Source organism: Cydia strobilella, chromosome 8 (genome assembly GCF_947568885.1).
Source record: "Cydia strobilella chromosome 8, ilCydStro3.1, whole genome shotgun sequence".
NCBI lineage: Eukaryota > Metazoa > Arthropoda > Insecta > Lepidoptera > Tortricidae > Cydia > Cydia strobilella.
The window spans coordinates 2,898,758-2,917,978 of NC_086048.1; the positions used below are offsets into that span (position 1 = coordinate 2,898,758).

Consider the following 19,221-nt stretch of genomic DNA (forward strand, 5'->3'; position numbering starts at 1 on the left):
AGCCTACCGATATTGAAGTTTTTTTTTATTGCATCTGGGAAATCTCTGTAAAAAGTAGGACTTCTTTTGATGTGTTTATAATTGCTTGTGTTTTTGTCAATATCTAAGTTACTTCAGCATTATATTTAATAAAACTAGAGTTAGACCAAGAAAAGTTTTCAACGATTTTGATAGCACACTCAGTGCGTTATTTTAAACGTCAAACTTCTATGAAATTATGACGTATAAATAACACTTGCACTTCGTATGCTATCAATATCGTTACAGACTTTTCTTGGTCTAACTCTAATTGTTTTGTTACAAAGTTTCGCAATCTTAGCTTTTTACTAAGTTATGAGAAGCAGTGTTGGCCGAAAGTTAACTGCAATAAACCATTAACCAGTACAAATTGATCCGTAGACCGTATCGGACGGTTACAGTTTACGGTTCAATTTGTACTGGTTAATGGTTAATTGCATTAACGTTTCGGCTTACACTGATGAGAAGTTTGAGAGTTTCCACAGCTATCGATGTTTTCCGCCGCTCCTTGTTCACTACCCCATCCCTAACTTTCAGTGGCCCTAGTCCGCGGCCAAAGCTACCCGACCGCACCCGTGTGCCACAACCGCATAAACAAAAATTAAAAAAAAAATGCGACCCATAAACAAGTGCTAAGTGTTAGTGTGGCTGTGGGGGATTTTAACACATGTGGCAAAGGGGCATAAGGTTCGATACGGCGTGGCATAAGCCGGGGTAGTTTTAAACGTGTTTAGAACGTCTTTGTGCTTCGGAATGATACGGTAAGTTTAAAACTAGCTTATTATGAGCCAGGGGTTGTCTACCTTTTTGCGTTCTTGGAAATAGTCTACATACTAACGCTTAGCACCTATGATTTGTATGTGTAAAGAGCTAAGTTTCCATATACGGAGAGAAATAAACTAAATAACTCGACAAAGCTACAACTTCTAAACTATAAGGGCCTATTCGTTTTTATGAGTTAATGTCATGCGTCTTTTCTATGAAACTCATAAAATAAATGGATTCAAAAGCCTGAACCCTTGTAAACAGGTAAATACCTTTTAAAAGCTGATATGGTAATAATGAAAAAAGATGAAATCCAAATCTTTAACTTGTAAAAGATGCCTGTTTTCCGGAATTTTAGACTTGGATTAGTATCTTACTGTGACAATGCGACGCGTCACTCATTGATAATAATTATATACAGGATGTTCCTAGCCATTGGACAAAGCCGAATTGTAAATATGCATTAGGGTATTTAGAACCAGTATACAAAGTATCATAACAACCGGTGTAGCGGTTACAAAGAAATTAAGAAATTACGATTTTTTACTTTGGAGCAGCCTGTATGTGTTTATTTATTTATTTATTGACAAATGTCATCAATGCCGCATATTTTCAAACCAATTGTCAAAAGCACTGCCAATTACACAGTATATTTCTTTTTGTTGTCGATTATTGGAAATAACTTTTGTTCTTATTAAAATAATACGTGGGATTGCAGGGTTTGTCCAATGGCTAAGGTCACCCTGTATAATATAATTGCTGTAAAGTGCGACACAGACAGATGTCTGTTTAAATGGTGTTTGTCGCGTTAGCATCGTTGCTTACTATTGTTTATTCTTTTAGTGAGGACAAAGCCTCGTCTGTCACCTTGGATACTGAACAACAGGCAAGTTTGAATTGTGATTAGGGTGCAGTAGATTCAGCTAGCAGTTTTTGAAAAATCGTAGAGCTTTTTTAGATCATAAAGGGGCCCACTGACTATCAGTCCACTGAACTATGGATGGTATAGAAAGGATGCCAATCTCTTATGGCAGAATTGTTGCAAAAGTGACCGCTTTCAGCTTTAAATAATAGTTCCTAATCTCTCCGGTGGCGCTAGTTAGGCTCTGAGACATGAGTATAACATGAACCATATAAGGCAACAAATAACCCGACCAAATTACGTAGGTTGTTTTTGGTAGTATTTTGGTGTATGGTGGCGCCGCCTAATTACTGTTTTATGATGGACACTTTTCATATATAGAGATTTGGCTCCTTTATATAGTCTCCATGCGCTGAACGATATCGGCCTGTCAGTTAGAACAAAATATTTGACAGTTCCGAACAACTGACAGGCCGATATCGTCCAGCAGACTAATAGTCAGTGGGCCCCTTTATAAGGTTGCCAGAAAATATGAATTACTTGGGCTTTTCTATTAGTAATTTCATCGGTTTGAAACCTGATTTCATGATATTCGCTTGATAGAAAAAATCAGGAATATATTAGGTCTAAAACGCACCTTAAAAAATTTAAACAATTTTAGAACAAAAGCTAAAAAGTATGAAAATAGCTTCTAAAAATGAGCAATTTTATTTTTGATTATTTATCTATTTTTTTTAAATAAAACTTAAAAATAAAACAATTTAAAACAATATACGATATCTGCCGGGCACGTACAGCCGTCTCGCTCACGCCTACGCTCAGTGAGAGTGAGAGAAAAACCTGAACCCACCCACCCCCCTTAAGACTGGCACATAGCTTCCATTTGATTGGCTATTAAGGTGGCATTTAAACCAACTAATAACAAATTTCGTAACATACCGTCAACGGCGTCAACTGGGGTGAATAGGGATGGCTGGGGTGAATAGGGACAAATTGCAAATTTATTTATTTGTCCAACATAGGTGTACATAGGATGTTACAGATCAGTCAGTTTCAGTATGTGGCGCCTTATGGCATACAAATTTTGAGAGCATGCATATCAAAATATAAACACAAAACAACAAACAAAACTTTAAATATGGTTTACCTGACAATTTCTTAAATAATACCAACAAAAAAATTATCATTCGATTGAAAATAATAGTAGATTTTGTATGATACAATTTGTGTGGGTAGTTATTAAGGAATTGTTGAAAAATCACATTTTAAGCTTTGTCCCTATTCACCCCAGCCATCCCTATTCACCCCGGTTGACGGTACCATGCCGAGTATATAATTCAAACGTTTTAAATATTTAAATTTAAATTTCTAGAGATACCGACGTTGACATCGGTCGTAAAATTGCTCGTAAGAAAATGACAGGCGTTTGGTCCTCCGTGAAACTTGCGAAAGTGCGTAGGTAAACCTACTCAGGAAAACAAATTTACTAGGGAAACAAATTTAACTTGACCAGTTTGCTTGCTTTGGAAGTTTCTATATGTATTTATATATTTACAGTTTTCTAAAATAGGATATGAATGGTTATGTGGTAATGATACAATATATGAATAGGTTAATCATTACAGTCTACGCTTATTATCAGTTGTAAGGTCAAAAATAGTTATTTGTTTTCTGATACCCGAGCAAGTGAAAGATTCCAAAATTGAACCACAAGCGTAGCGAGTGGTTTGAAAAATGGAATCTTGGCGTTGAGAGGGTTTCAAGGCACGAGGGTGAAACAAATTTTGCCACCGAGTGAAACACAAAAATTTTCACCACACCAACACAAGGAAAATACTAACTGTAAAATATCAAACAAAATCAAAGCAAATCGATTCAAAATGACTGTTATTAAAATTATATATATCATTCAAAATCATCATTTAAAAGTCAATCTTACCAGCAAACATAAGAAAACAACTCAAAATTTGCATTTGATTACTTTGCCTCCATGTGAATAAAATGCAACTTTCTTATCAGTTTTTGAACAATCAAGAGAGCCTTTACCAGCAGCTGGTGTGGTGAAAAAACAATTAAGATAACTACGGTAAAGAATAACAACGATTAACTAATATATAATTATAGATGTGTTCTGGGTATTTAAGTATTTATCAGTATTTGTTTGTTATTATATATCGTCATTAATTACCTAATTACAGTACAAGATTAATACAATCACAAGCCTTATTTAGTTTACTATGGGACTAATTCGAATTATATAAAAACCTAATTATCTATATACCTACCTAATAAATCAGACGGATTTTTGAATTTTCGGAGAAAATTGGATGTGACAGATGGACGGACAGACAGACACACGATTGATCCTAAAAGGGTTTAAGTTCTACCTAATTCTAATATGATTCAAATAAAATTAAAAAATCTTAAAGTAGGCCTCAAGTGCTCTATCACAAGTCAATTTTAATATAACATTTAGAACAGTAACATAATATCGCGACATGATATGATGCACATAATTTTTTTAAAGTAAATCGTTAATCCATACTAATATTATAAATGCGAAAGTCTGTCTGTCTGTCTGTCTTTCTGTCTCTGTGTTACCTCTTCACGCTTAAACCGCTGAATCGATTTAGATGAGGTTTGGCATAGAGATAGGTTGAGTCCTTGAGAAGGACATAGGATAGTTTTTATGCCAAAAATCATCCCTTAAGAAAGTGAAAAGCGGGGTGTAATTGAGATAATTAATGAAGTGCCTGCTAATTTGTGTGCATAATATGCCCAAATTGAATGATTGCTGTTACTAAGTCCACGCAGACGAAGTCGCGGGAAAAAGCTAGTATTCCTATAAATCCTAGACAAACGTGCTATAAGTGGGTTTTTCCAGACAGTCTGGCGACGTCTGGCCTAATTTTAGCGCGTAGTCGATCGGCGACCGCTGCTTCCGTCTGGGACAACTTCATTACTCTATTTGTGAAGATTATTTGACCTTACACATCAAATAAATGTGACATTTTCAAGGTACCGCATTGTCGCTTGTCCATAAGGTTGATTTCAAATTGAAGCTATATGGAAATATGTAGCGCCGTATTGACAACCGACAATAAGTACCCTTTTGGTTGAGAATGGCACAAATATGCCTAAAAGTACGTCTAGGTTCAAAGATATATTATACAAGGTGAAATTTTAACCACCGTTCATACTCTGCGTAGTGACTTTATAGGTCATACCGAGCAACTTTTATTATAGGAACAATGCCGAAATTACGAAAATTTTATTTGGTGGCCCATAGAAATCACCGGCATCACATCCAGACTTTTTTTTCGCGATTTCGGCATTGGTCCGATAATAAAAGTTGTTCAGTATGACCTATAAAGTCACTACGTAGAGCAGGGTTTCTTAAACTTTTTGCAGTCACAGACCATTTTCACAATTTAAACAATTCCACGGACCCCGGTCTAAAAATATTTTAGGAAAATAATAAAAAACCCTTATTTATATTTGAAAATTTTATTTTACGTATAAGTTTCATTAGTCATTACACTTAGATCTCGTCAAGTTTAATTTAAATACAACAACACACACACACACACACACAGTTACAGTATTTCCTAATAAGTTATGTTTACAGTAGGTAACTGACCTAATGCGGACCCCTGATAAACATGCTATTGACCCCTAAGAAACCCACATAAAGAAACCCTGACGTAGAGTATGAACGTTGGTTAAAATTTCATCCTGTATATGAAGACCAGCGCTGGTTGAAACTGTTGAAAGCAAGCATTTTGGTGAATTGGGTCCACTTCGTAATGCACACAAATATCTGAAGCATTATCATCCTATTTCTAATCCGGGTTCTAAGGTAATCCGGCCTTCACCACTGGAGGGCTTCGTCACTCTTTCTTTAATATATGACATCTATTACAGTTTATTATCCTATTTCAACCTGAGATTTCAACCAAGATAACACGCCCAAATATTAACTGTAGCAAAAATGCATGTCCAAACTCATTCAATATAGTACACAGCACTGCGCAAAACACAACAAACAAAACTGCCACATTGGCATAAAAATATTTTATATCCGTGCCGGCGTTGGAAGAAATAGCTCAAATACACCCATAGCAATAGTTAAACGGTTTTCTGCGATGGTATTTGCTTTGTCGAAAGGCGATATACGCTAGAATGGTCGCACTTTTTTCGTCTGTCGTGTCGTGTCTCGCACTTACGTAGTTGTTAGAACGTGACAGCGACGATGACAGAGAACGAAAGGGCGACCATCATAGCATTAAGCTTGGACATTTGTTTACATGGGAGTGTTTTGCACTTTACTCGTTTAATGTTGGTGGACTACTAATATATGTGTCGTTTTCAAGCAAAAGGTACCACATTGTCGCTAGCCATTAGACGCTCTGGTAGGTTATTAATAGAAACTACCCTCGTTTACGGCATTATTGTCAAATAATGGGTTGCACACAACACTCACTACGTCATTCAGTGTGGACGAACCATTAGCGAATGAAGTAGTGAGTGTTATGTGCAACCCATCATTTGACAATAATGCCGTAAACGAGGGTAGTTTCTCGCCCCCCCTGCCGCCACCGGCGCCCGCGCCGAGTCATCGGGCGTGGAGGGCTGCGGCCCGCAGTCTGCGCCGGTCCGTCACCGTCGACGCAAGCTCCTGATGACGCTGCTCGGTACGGAGTGAAACATGTCGAGCGTTTTCGACTTAAAATACGTGAGTGACCCGTTAATAATATGTTTTATATACTTTCAAACGTGAACTGTACAGATAAATCACTGTTTGGCTACTATAATTGGTGCTTACTGACTAAAAAGTACGTAACAAAAACATCATCATAACTCTTAAGAGCCTGGCTCTTGTCGGTGGAGTAACTGCCACTCCGTTCTTCTTTCCGCCGCTGTTTTGAGCTCCTGATACGTCATCACGTCTCGGTCTTCCTCTGCCTCTCCTTTTTTCTATTCTTCCTTCTATTATAGACTTTATGTAAGTATCGTGCCGTATCAGGTGCCCCAGCATGTTTCCCCTTCTCCAGATGCACTTCGGATATCGTCACACGCATAGCCATGGCTAAAAAAGCTTTCAACACTAAAAAACACCTATTTAAAGCAAAGATATCCCGAAACATTAGAAAGCGATTTATCAAGACCTACGTCTGGAGTATAGCGTTATATGGTAGCGAGACGTGGACATTAACCCAGCGTGATAGACAGACTAAGCGCTTTTGAAATGTGGACATGGAGAAGAATGGAAGGTATAAAAGCTGGAAGGAGAGGAAAACGAATGCAGAAGTATTGGATTTGGTAGGTGAGAAGCGATCTCTGCTGAGAACAAAAACAAATAAACTTAATATTTACCATGTCTTACAATACACATAAAATCCATTTGGAGCCTCATACATTAGCAAACACTAACAACTGCATACAGAATGCAGTGAGAAATGGTAATACTCAGAGTAATGTCCGCGTTTACAGTTTGCAACCGAAGCTTTTGTGGAGGCTGAATAGACAGGGTTTTCAAAAGTTTTACGGGAAGCTACGATGATAGTTTGTTTTGTGTTATGATAATGTGCTATTAAAATAACGTAAACAGTTTGAAAGGAGATTGTTGATTTTTTATTATAATTATGTCGTATGGATTAATTTCTGAATTCAATTAAATTTTACATACACAATTTTTTTTTTTTTGAAAGTAGGTTTACCTACGTGGGAGTGTTTTTTTTCACCTTTAAGGTAAACTGCGAGGTGAATAAATTATGTTACTGAGGTATTTTTCTATGGAAGTTATTCTGAAGAAACTTAATAAAAAAACTCCCTTTTCGTGTACATAATAACGCCAAAGCATGGATGTAATAGGGTATTCTGTGCCCATCGTGTTTTTGACGCGTTATCAATTTAAGTACACCTAATCACTGCAGAAAATCTATGCAAGTATTTTTGTTGCATTGAATCTTTCATATCGATTTTATTTGATTTAATTATACATAATTTTCCTACAGCTTTGACCTCTCATAATTGAAAGATTTATTTATTTATCAAATACACACATGTCAAAATCAATACATAAAAACAACTTAAAATTACCATTAATCTAAACAAACAAAAATACAATTTTGAAAACCTTAATATCAACTTTCAAACATTACAAAAATCTTAACCTAAACTAGAAACTAACAAACACAAATACTATTCACAAAATTCGCCCGCGCCCCCTTTAGATGCAAAGAAGCCCATGACGCTCGCCGCGTTGCCACGTTGAACAGCGATGGACAACCTTTGCATAAGGAACGACCCGGAGCGAGGGTCATTACCACTCTCCCGCAACCGTCTGCTCACTTCCCCAATAAAAGTCTTGGTCTTAATTGAAAGTAGGTAATTCAGCCCAGGTATTCATTCAGCCGAAGGTTCTTTAAAAGTCGTCGACTCACTCACTCACTCACTCTTAGTCCCCTGCACTAACAAAAGAAATGAAATGTCGGATTTCTGAATCCGTGGATTCCTGAACAGCCTTTGATATGCTAAATCCGTCTTTCAACAGTGAAGTGAATGACGAGCATAAGTTACGAGTGTATGTGATGGATATTTATTTTCTTTATTTTTGCAGAGAATTAAAGTAGGTAAGTATATTAAAGTATCTACCTAATCCTCTAACACATACATATTATATTACTCGCATTTTTTGCGTGAATAAACATATTTGAGGCATTTTCTATGAAAAGGGTCCTTATTGTCGAATGCGTTTACGCCGCACAGCGTCGCGCGGCATTGTATTTATATCGGAGCATCGTTAATAATGGCGTAAGCGCCATCGACAATAAGGTCCCTATTTATAGAAAATACCACATTTATTTAAAACCACGTTTTTACTTTTTTCTGCAGTGCTTTAAATATTTAACTCTCTGAATGCTACGTTTAATTTGTTAATTGAATCGTCTCCCTCGTATTCTTAATAAAAGTACCGTACCTCGTATTCTTAATAAATAATTCAGATATTTAATCACTTTCGGTGTAAGTACAAAAAAACAATTCTTCATAAAATACTCTATCGTCTTGATTCACTTGCCTCGTGGTTTCATAAAACCACACAATTACTTTTTTTAATAAAAAAAAACTGTAAAGAAAGTCCATGCATAGTTTGTGATCGGCAACGCGGGCTTCGTCAAGTATATATTACTATACTATTAGGTATATAATTATATAGTTATAGTATCAAGCAAACGCGGATCGGACCGCGCGAACTCGCCAACTATTACATAAACCAAAGAGGTTTACAATAGTGGCATGCTGGCCAAAGTTGTATGAATATTTAAAGTGAATAAATAAATAAATAAAAAAAAAGTGGACACAAAAGCAAATCAGCAACAGGCTTCGTCATCTACTTACAAATGATGTATTACTTTTTTTAAATTCATAACAACTACGAGTTAGAATAATAATAATGCAGACCTCCATTACAAAAGACAGTAAGGGTGTAGATTAAAAACTCCGCAGAGTAACATCATGGGTTCTACGCCAGTTCCCTTTGGCAGTCGGCCAAATAGCTTGCAGAACGAATTTCGCCTCAGCCACTCCTTTACGACGTGAGTGGAAGACAGACGCAAACTCGAATCAATAAAGTACCTACAAAAACACGTAAACCATTGTTTTTTTTTACAAAATCACTCATATCATCGGTTTGCGTCACACTTTCCAAAATCGGTTCACAGGTTGCAGAGCAAATGAAATTAAATGTACCAAATCGCCTGTCTAATATCAAAATAGCGACCAAAATCGAAATGATGTCATTGCAACTAACCTCCTAAGCTCTTCAGTTCGATGTACAACAAAATGTTTCATTCAATTTTTCAACAACACAAAATCAACTCCTTTTCTTACACTATTTCAGTGGCAATTAACTTTTAGATTTTTCATTTGTATGGCCTTAGGAGGCTAAAAGCAGCTTTTTGTATTTTCTATTCCGCTAACCTTTTGCGTACATTTTAGCCGGCCGCTAAAGAAGAGAAGAGACGCTTTCCATATAGATTTTCGTACATTGACCCGCCTGTTGACATCTCTATTGCACTCACATAGTTATATTGCTGTCTTGCCCGTGATGCCGGTTGTCAATGTTACTGTGCGAGCATGACAACAATATTATAATAATGCGGGTGCAATATTTAGAGATGTCAACAGGCGGGTCAATGTTCGGAAATCTATATATGGAAAGCGTCTCTTTTTTAGCTAAAGAAGTGAAACTAACCGTGAATTCGAAACTGTTTTGCTTTGATAGCAAAAAAACTCAATGACTAAGCAACATTAATATTTATAAATGTTATTTATTTCATATTGCATTTAAAAATATGTTGAATTAAAACCGTATCAATTTCCGTAAGTGTGATAAAAAATATCAACCAATATATGATCTGCCAGCGTGTCGAATAGAAGCCCTGTTGCGAGCCGTCGCGTGAGATTACTATTGATCTCACACAAATCCGCAAACACGTTGTCCATACGATTATACAAAGTACCGTACCAGTAGGCCGAGCACATGATTGGCGCGACAGTATCTCGCCGCGAGATAGACCTATGTCTATTACTAACTATGAATTAAAGAGGGACGGGTAGTCTATGTCGCGGCGACATACTCTCGCGCCAATCATGTGCTAGCCCGGCTGGAGTACCTACACTCGACAACAAAATAGGTTATAAACTGAAATAGATGTCGTACTTATACTAAAGAAACCGGCCAAGTGCGAGTCGTACTTACGCACGAAGGGTTCTGTATCATTACGCAAAAAACGCCAAAAAAATCGCGTTTGTTGTATGGGAGCCCCGCTTAAATATTTATTTTATTCTGTTCAACTGTCTAGCTATCAAAGTTGATGAGATACAGCCTGGTGACAGACAGACGGACAGACGGACAGAGGAGTCTTAGTAATAGGGTCCCGGGTAGAGTTTTACCCTTTGGGTACGGAACCCTAAAATATATATCCGCTAAGAAATTCAAAGGTATCGCTTTGGGCTAGCGTGGGTACACTGGGTAATCATAACCTATGTTATTACATTCGTTCATTAGAGCTTATACTTACAAACAGGCGGAATTATTTTTAGTACTTACAAGCATCCTAAAACACACACGGACTAAAAACTACCCAAGTCGTATTTTTACTCACTTCTTCCCATCTTAGGTTTTTCTATAAGTATCACAAAAATAAAATCATCATCATCATCATCATGTCAGCCGATAGACGTCCACTGCTGGACATAGGCCTCCCCCAAGGCTCGCCACTCCGACCGATCCTGTGCCGCTCGCAAAAATAAAATACACAGTAATAATAGTAGCATAGTACAAAATGCTTTCAACAGACCACACACACACACACGCACGCACGCACGCACGCACGCACGCACGCACGCACGCACGCACGCACGCACGCACGCACGCACACACACACACACACACACACATACAGTAGGTAACAGGCAGTAGAAATATGTCTCTATTTTCTAATAATGATCTTATGTCCGTATTTTTTTCTATAAAGCAGTCCTTACTCAATGGAAGAAAATCCTTATCAACTATTTATCTGGAACAACAACGAATGCTTCCGTTTCGAGGGTGCTTGAGTTAAGTTAAGGCTAACTTTTCGGAATCTGACGCTTTACGATAAGATTGGAATTATTTTTTTATACCATTCCCATGGCAAACAAGTAAGCGATCTGCCCGATTACAAGCGGTCACCGTAGCCCATGAACGCTTGGAAATCCAGGTGTGTTACACGCGCGTTGTCGACCCTTTGAAAACCTGTACACTGCTTATTTGAAAAACCACATACTGCAGAATACCAAATATTAATAACGGGTCACTCACGTATTTTAAGTCGAAAAACGCTCGACATGTTTCACTCCGTACCGAGGAGTATCATCAGGAGCTTGCGTTGACGGTGACGGACCGGCGCAGACTGCGGGTCGCAGCCCTCCGCGCCCGATGACTCGGCGCGGGCGCCGGTGGCGGCAGGGGGGGCGAGAAACTACCCTCGTTTACGGCATTATTGTCAAATGATAGGTTGCACACAATACTTATTACGTCATTCGTTTGTTATTAAGACCACATACTGCAGTCTCCGAGAAAACCTTGGCAGGGAGTTCATTCCACAGCCGGTGCGTCCGCGGGAGGAAATTCCTATTAAACCGCACAGTGCGTGACCGTTTAGGTTTTAGATTGTGAAGATGTCTTTGGTGGATGATGCGTCTCGATTACCTGCACTTACGTAAATAGCAAAGTTTTAGACAACGTTGGGTTTTATATTGGAATTAGATTTGCATTAAGTTTTCAGCGCTCAAGACACTGAAGTTTCAGAAACTTTGTAATTAGGCCTTTCAGAGTAGGGGAGACCAAGGAGAGTTGAAACAAATGTTACTTTTTCGGTGCAATTGGTAACGCATTGGACCGGCAATCCAAGGATGTGGGTTCGAGTCCCACGTTGACCAGAGTTGATCATCGTTGATTTTTTCATTGTGATTGACATCTGTATATACAATTTATAGATTGGTTACTTTTTCGGTCATGACTGTTGCATTAGAAGCTACATTTACGAAGTCTGTATTATCTGATAGCAAATTTCAGAACCCATAGCCATTGTACTCAGAACTATTTAACAACATTTGTTTCCCGCACCAATCCGATTTGTTTCCACTCTCCTAATACCGAGGTAACTTGAAACAGGTACTGAGGTAAGTTGAGACACATCTATAATTTATGAATTTAAACAATAACTAGCAAACTAGTATCAGTAAAATATTTACACCGGTAACCGCCAGCTCGATTTAGAATTTTAGTTTTCAATTTCGTCTTTTAGCTAGTTATAATTTTAAAAAGAAAAATATTCTAAATTAATCAATATTTTTGTTGAGTAAACATAGTTGTAAGGACTGAAGAATTATAAGATCCTTTATGTGTACAAAATTATGTTTCATTAAACACTGTATTTAAATTATTTTTTTTTTATATTGTGACTTACGAGTACCTATATCGATCTCATCATAATGGATTTATCTCTATATATCCACCACCGTAGACCACATCATCACTTACCATCAGGTGGGATCGTGGTCAAACGCCTGCCTATTCATCATAAAAAAATATAAAAAAATATATACTTATGGATAATCCTCAATGACACTTGGTTTATATATCTTATCCCAAACGTATCTTCAATTATTAATTGCAATCCAAACCCTAATCAATCGATAAAATGACCAAACTATTCGTTCTATAGTTACAATATCGACCACATTTCCCAAGAATCCAACTCACAAGCATCCAAAGCTCAGATATAGCGCAGTGGAGGGCGGGTACGATAAATGGCGTCGCCCGTCGGATACTTGATTTAACTCTGCGCAACAACTGCACGAACAGTCGAACGTTGTTTTGTTTACTAATTATAGTTTACTTAACTGTGTTACTTATTTTAGTTCACCAACTACTCTTAGCAGTAGCGTAGACGCGGCCACTATATTTATCAATTTCTCTGATAAAATGAGTGTCGGATTGAACGTCGTAACCGTGGCAGTAATGCGGCGGCGAACGTCACTCATTTTTTCAAGCAAATTACACAGCGCCTGCGTCAAGGCCGCAACAGTATATTGATGTCGTGTCGTAACAGTAATACAGCTTAAGTTGCCATCTGAACGTCACATTTGGAGCATACCTACTGTTTAAATCAAGCAAATTAATATTACTGTAGACGTAAGAATCTGTAGCCTAAGCCTAATTATTTAGACTTTTATTCTAATTTTGTTTTATTTGTAAGTTATTTAGATATATGTTTTGGTCCTAATACAACTCTAATACTTATACGGCTAAAAACCGGTTTGTACGTAATTAAGTGGTAATTGTTTCGTTAATGAATTAATGTTGTTCTAACGCAAATTAACACACAATTAATTAATAGAATGTAAACTTTGTGCTCGTTACAAAACAGAGACCGAGATATCAAATTCAGAAGCTGAAATACTACATTTAGTGAAACCTTAACCGAATAAGCTGAAATATTTGAGAAAAGGAAACCTTTCAGAATATCAAATTACAGTCAACATTTGTTATTTATGTTTCTGTAGCCACTGTAATAGGGAATTATATAATCGAGAATATCGGGAACAAAGGAAATTCTCGCAAGGTTGAGAGTTTTATTACAAATAAGGTTACGAAGCCAAAACCAAGGTGATGGGAATTTATGAAAATATTATGTCTGAATATTGAGGTTGAAGGAATGAAAATTATAGTTGGTCAAGCAAATCTTGTCAGTAAATAAGAACAAAGAAAACTATACTCATCCTTTTCTTTTGGATGCTAGTACTAGTATAAGACAAAGATAATATCATTCTCTCTGTCTATGTTTGAAATGAGACAGTCCTTTGACAAACTATATTATACATTTCGATTAAAGTTTCCTTCGAAAATGACGAATCTTGTCTCCCTACTTAATCGTGTTATAATTTATAGTTTTCGATGGTTCTGAAACTCTAATGTATAAATATCATATATTATGTAAGACCGCGATACACATGTCGAATTTGATCCGGAACGACAAAATGTTCATTCGATAGTCGATAGTTCGAACGAAAAGTCAATTTTTTTTAAATACCAGCAAAGCGGCTACTACAGCTGCGTCCCAATAAACAATTTGATATCAAACACAATATAATTATGATGCTTAATTCATTCATTCATTTCATTCATTAATTTAAGAGCCTAGCTCTTGTCGGTGGAGCAATTTCCATGTATCTCTTTCTTGAGCCTTTCGTTTGACCGCATGATACGTTTATCTTTTCCTATAGTTGGTCCATGTATGTTCTTCTTGGTCTCCCTCTCTTCCGCCTTCCTTCTACTTTCCCTTCCACAATATTTTTTATGAATTCGTCGTGTCGTAACAGGTGCCCAACCATTTTCCCTCTTCTGCTCTCAATGATTTGCAACAGGGACCTCCTCTCCTGCACAAGGTTAAGAACTTCCTCGTTAGATTTTCTCTCGGTCCAACTAATCTTCTCCATCCGCCGCCAGCACCACATTGTGTCATTGTCCACGTTTCACACCATGATGCTTAATAATGATGATATATTGAGGAGATATAAAGTAATATTATTTTGAGCTCATTTTGACAAAATCTACCTCAATCTTGTCGGTTTAGTTAGGTGAGTAGGTTTCAAAAAATAAATCATTCTTGTTCGTTCAACAAACTATCTCAACTTACCGCCACTTTGCACGGGCATCGGACATTGTTAGTCATAACATGGCTGACTTTTTAATATTAAAAGGCCCACACAGGCGCCCGTCACTTTCAACTTATTAAACTTTAACCGAGTCTAGTAACTAAGTTTTAGTCTAGGCTGAGTTGATAGTATAATTAATGTCAGCATTAAAAAGTTGTGTAAGGTCGGGTGTAATAAATAAAGGGCAAACGCAACTGTTTTAATTGTGTTTCGTGTGTAGAATTTTTATTTCTATGTGCTTTTTTAGTTACAAATGAATGAGATTTTCTGTATAAATTGTATAATGAATTTTATTAACTAGTAACTATAGTTACAAAAAACTAGCAAAATGTAAATGAAAAAGATTAAGTATATAAGATTAGTACCTATTAAGAATACTCGTATTATCACTCTGAATGGATCATTAAGTATATAGCAATTAGAATCATATTTGTCCTATTTTTATACTTTGACCCTTATGTATATGTTTTATAAATGACAGTCACAATTTTGTTTTAAATATGTATATGATCTGACACAATGTATTTATTTTGACTTATTTGTGTATATGAAAAATGAATTACCATCACATAGGTTTAATATTTGCGCACACATTGCCGGCCGGATATTGAGTTATCGTGTGGAAGTGGACAGGCCCGTGATTAACACGTAGTCGCAATCTGTGTAGTCATCGCGGTTACGAGCGTAATCGTCTAATCGATGATAAGACGTGCCCATATTTATGTAGATAAACAAAACTGCAAGTTCATATTAAGAATAAGAAGAATATAAAAATCATAATAACGGTGGGCCATAAAACGAATCTTAATTCAAGCAAAATTACATCAAGGTAAATTTAGGTTTTTTTAAGTTCAAACGTAATGTATATTTTACCGCGTGTTGGAACAAAAAAATGTTTTGTGTCTGTCTAACTATACATAATTGTCATTTTCTCATTTTATCACAGGTTTTATTGTCGATAAAATAGTGATAACAAATCATGCGACAAGATTGTTTTAAGATGTCCGAATGCTACGTAACAGCATTTATTACCATTCATCTTTTTTTTTTACTTTTTAGTTATATTTTGAATTCTTAATTTAAATTTAATTTGATTCAGCTTTCAGCTACAAATATGTGACATTCACGTGAGGTAAAACTCAATAAAAAGCTGGGCACGTTTTTTACAAATGTCAGTCTGAAATTGGGTCCGGCTCTAGGTCATTTTATTAAACCGGATCACGCACTGTGTGCTCCGTCTGACACATAGGTATAAAGAAATAAAACTATGAAAACGGATTATATCGCGTATATTGAATTTATAATACATCCCGACGTTTCGAACCCTTGAGGAATAAGATCTTCATCTCGACACTAAAGGGTTCGAAACGTCGGGATGTATTATAAATTCAATATACGCGATATAATCCGTTTTCAGTTTTATTTCATGAGTAACTATCGCGGTAACCGAAGACAATATTACATAGGTATAAAGGTTAATAATAAATTTCTATTTTGGTTTCAGTATGATTTGTGATAATAAAATTAAAGGAAAAATAAAAAAAAATTGCGCTTTGGCAAGATTCGAACTTCCAGAACACCGGTCCGATCGCTCCGATCCATGAGTATTATATTCTTTGCTCCGATCGCAGTTTACCAGATCAACACGAATTTTTCTTTCTTACCTTTTTGCTTCGACATTTCAGCGAATTAGACGTATTAATATTGTACAGTGAGGTTCGAAATTGCATGGAGAAATTATGAATAGAATTCATTTATAATTTAAACTCTTATTCTAATAAAAAAACTAAAAAAATCAAACAAAGGGGCTTAAGTTATGGTTAAGTAATAAGGATACCTATGTATTAAACAAGTAAGAGATGCTTCATGAATGAAATAATAAATGATGTTCATATGAGCAAAATAGGTTTGGTACAATAATTAGTTACAATTTTTACAATTTATTTTGCATGCAAATTATAAATATATTATGATTATGAACTGTTATCATACTATCATGTGGATAACTGTGACCATCATAATATCTACAGCTAGTTATAATATTTTTGTATATTAATGGAAAAAATGGAAAAAGTAACGCTTCCGGCAGGACTTGACCCCGTAACCTCCGCATTCCGTGCGTTGCTCTTAACCAATTGAGCTACGGAAGCCTAGTTATAATATTGTTTCCGCAGTGATAACCCGTCACGTCCTTTCCCATTCACTACACATTGTGTTTACACATTCGATCGGATTCACTGCCATGTGTTAATGCAATAACGCCCAATTAAACAATGCCAATACGCTTTCAATCGGAAAGCTAATTTAATTTTACATTACATTTGGTATAATGTGGTTAATTCAGCTTCTGCACTAAAGCTTTTGTACAGATAAATTACAAAGCAAATGTTCCAAAGAAGTACAAAATTAAAGAGTTATTTCTATAAATATTCGCTTTAGTACCCACACAAATTAAGAATTTGGAAGTTTTATTTTGGCGTAAAGCCAGTTTTGTCAACACACCAAAATTCAACATGAGCTTAAACGCTTTTTGGCCAAGAAAGACAAAAAAAAAAAAGACAAGAAACAAAAGCTGAAAGGTAGAACAGAGGGATTATAGAAACAGACGGAATGCGCAGTCAGCGTGCAGTCCTCAAACAAATTGCACCTGGAGAAGCAAATCCATTTCACTTCTCTCTGAAAAGAACAGCAAAAAAAGGAGTTTCAAAGAAAGTATGTCACCTAATCTGCGTTTTAAATACCCAAAATAAACGCAGGCTTCCGCTCTTTACTTTGTAATTACAGAGCTACAGAGCTTTTTTTATTATATTAAACATGTGCGATGTTAATTGTTAGAATAATCAACATAATCAGTAATCAAAGTTGTAACTAACATAAATATGTTAGTTTTTCGTCCACTTAAATATTAACACAATTTATCTTTTCGTCGAATTATCATATTTTTCTTCATCAAGCAATGAAGATCGTAGAATAAGCTAGTGGCTGAAATACGATTCGTTCCAACCTTGACATTGGAAAGGGCGTCGATAATGGTCAAGTGCTTTCTCTCCACTTTTCTAATAAAGAACTGCTTTTGAAAAGCAAATGGTCTAAAAATTTGCTCATTCAATTCAGGCATGCTAACTATTTTCTGTGATTGATGTGATAGTATAATAGGACAAAGAATGAACACTAAACACAAAGACCTTTCGAATTCGCATTATGCCAACGCACGCATAATTATACGCAAAATGGCAAATTAGGAAAATATTAAGTTTGTAAAGAGATAGATTCGCAAAGTACGAGTTACGCTAAGCTAATTACCAAAACTGTAATACGCAAAGTACCAACTTCGCTAATAACCAAAACTAACACGCAGAGTAGCAACTACGTTACTTACCAAAACTGTATTGCTTATCTTATCTTTTACGGGTTCTTTGGAAATAACTACTGAACTTTAAAACTATTTATGTACACTTGCATGGACCCATTATGAATAAATTCAATATCCTCAGGAGAATATATGATTGCAAGGTATTATTGAATAAAAAAAAACATTCGACGGTTATTAAAACCTGGAGATTAATTATAACATCACTAAAAATAAATTAAAAAACTTCCTGGAAAGGCTTTGCAACTAAAAATTTGACATAGCTGTTAATTACTTCAAAAAAAATAGAAAATCTTAATATAATATTCTTAAAATTCTCAAGCTGCTGCTAGTTCTGCTGAGACTGTGGTTAAAGTTTATGGTTGAAACATGCGTAGAAATTATACTAAGAATCAAAATATTCATTCTGTGTAGTTCTTGCCTTGGTATTGATTTGTATTCGATACAATTTGAATGATTAAATAACTGTGAATGTAACTGACAATGGATTCAAACCTAAGTAATTCATTAGATTAGAGGTCAACAGTAAAATAAGGAGTACGAATAGCCGCGCCTGAAATTAAATTACAGAACTCATTGATTTTCTTCCTAACTACTAATATAGAAAAGTGTAGAAAACCGCAGCCAAATAACACTAGACCCTACTAATAGTGTTGTGTTCCTGCCGGTGAGTAAGGTTGCCAGAGCTCGAGGGAGAGGAGTGTTAGGGTCGGCAACGCACATGTAACTCCTCTGGAGTTGCAGGCATACATAGGCTACGGAGACAGCTTAACATCAGGCGGGCCGTATGCTTGTTTGCCACCGACGTAGTATAAAAAAAAAGTGTTAGTAACTGAACTGTTCTAAATAAAACGTTAATATTTTGTATACCTGACAAATTGGCGTGACATAAACCGGGTTTTGAGTTGAAGCTTCTCGTTATAAAGCGAACATGACG

At 36.2% G+C, this 19,221-nt stretch overlaps 1 protein-coding gene across 3 annotated transcripts in view; it reads left to right on the top strand.

The window, feature by feature from the left end:
• The first annotated feature begins 552 nt into the window (after positions 1-552).
• The window catches only part of LOC134743472 (uncharacterized), a 70,735-nt gene continuing 52,066 nt past the window's right edge, over positions 553-19,221 (top strand). For 2 of the 3 annotated variants that reach the window (XM_063676916.1, XM_063676918.1), the window contains exon 1: positions 553-779. The gene's annotated coding sequence lies outside the window, so the exon portion shown is untranslated. The remainder of the gene's footprint in view (positions 780-19,221) is intronic. The other variant, XM_063676917.1, reaches the window with a different exon arrangement.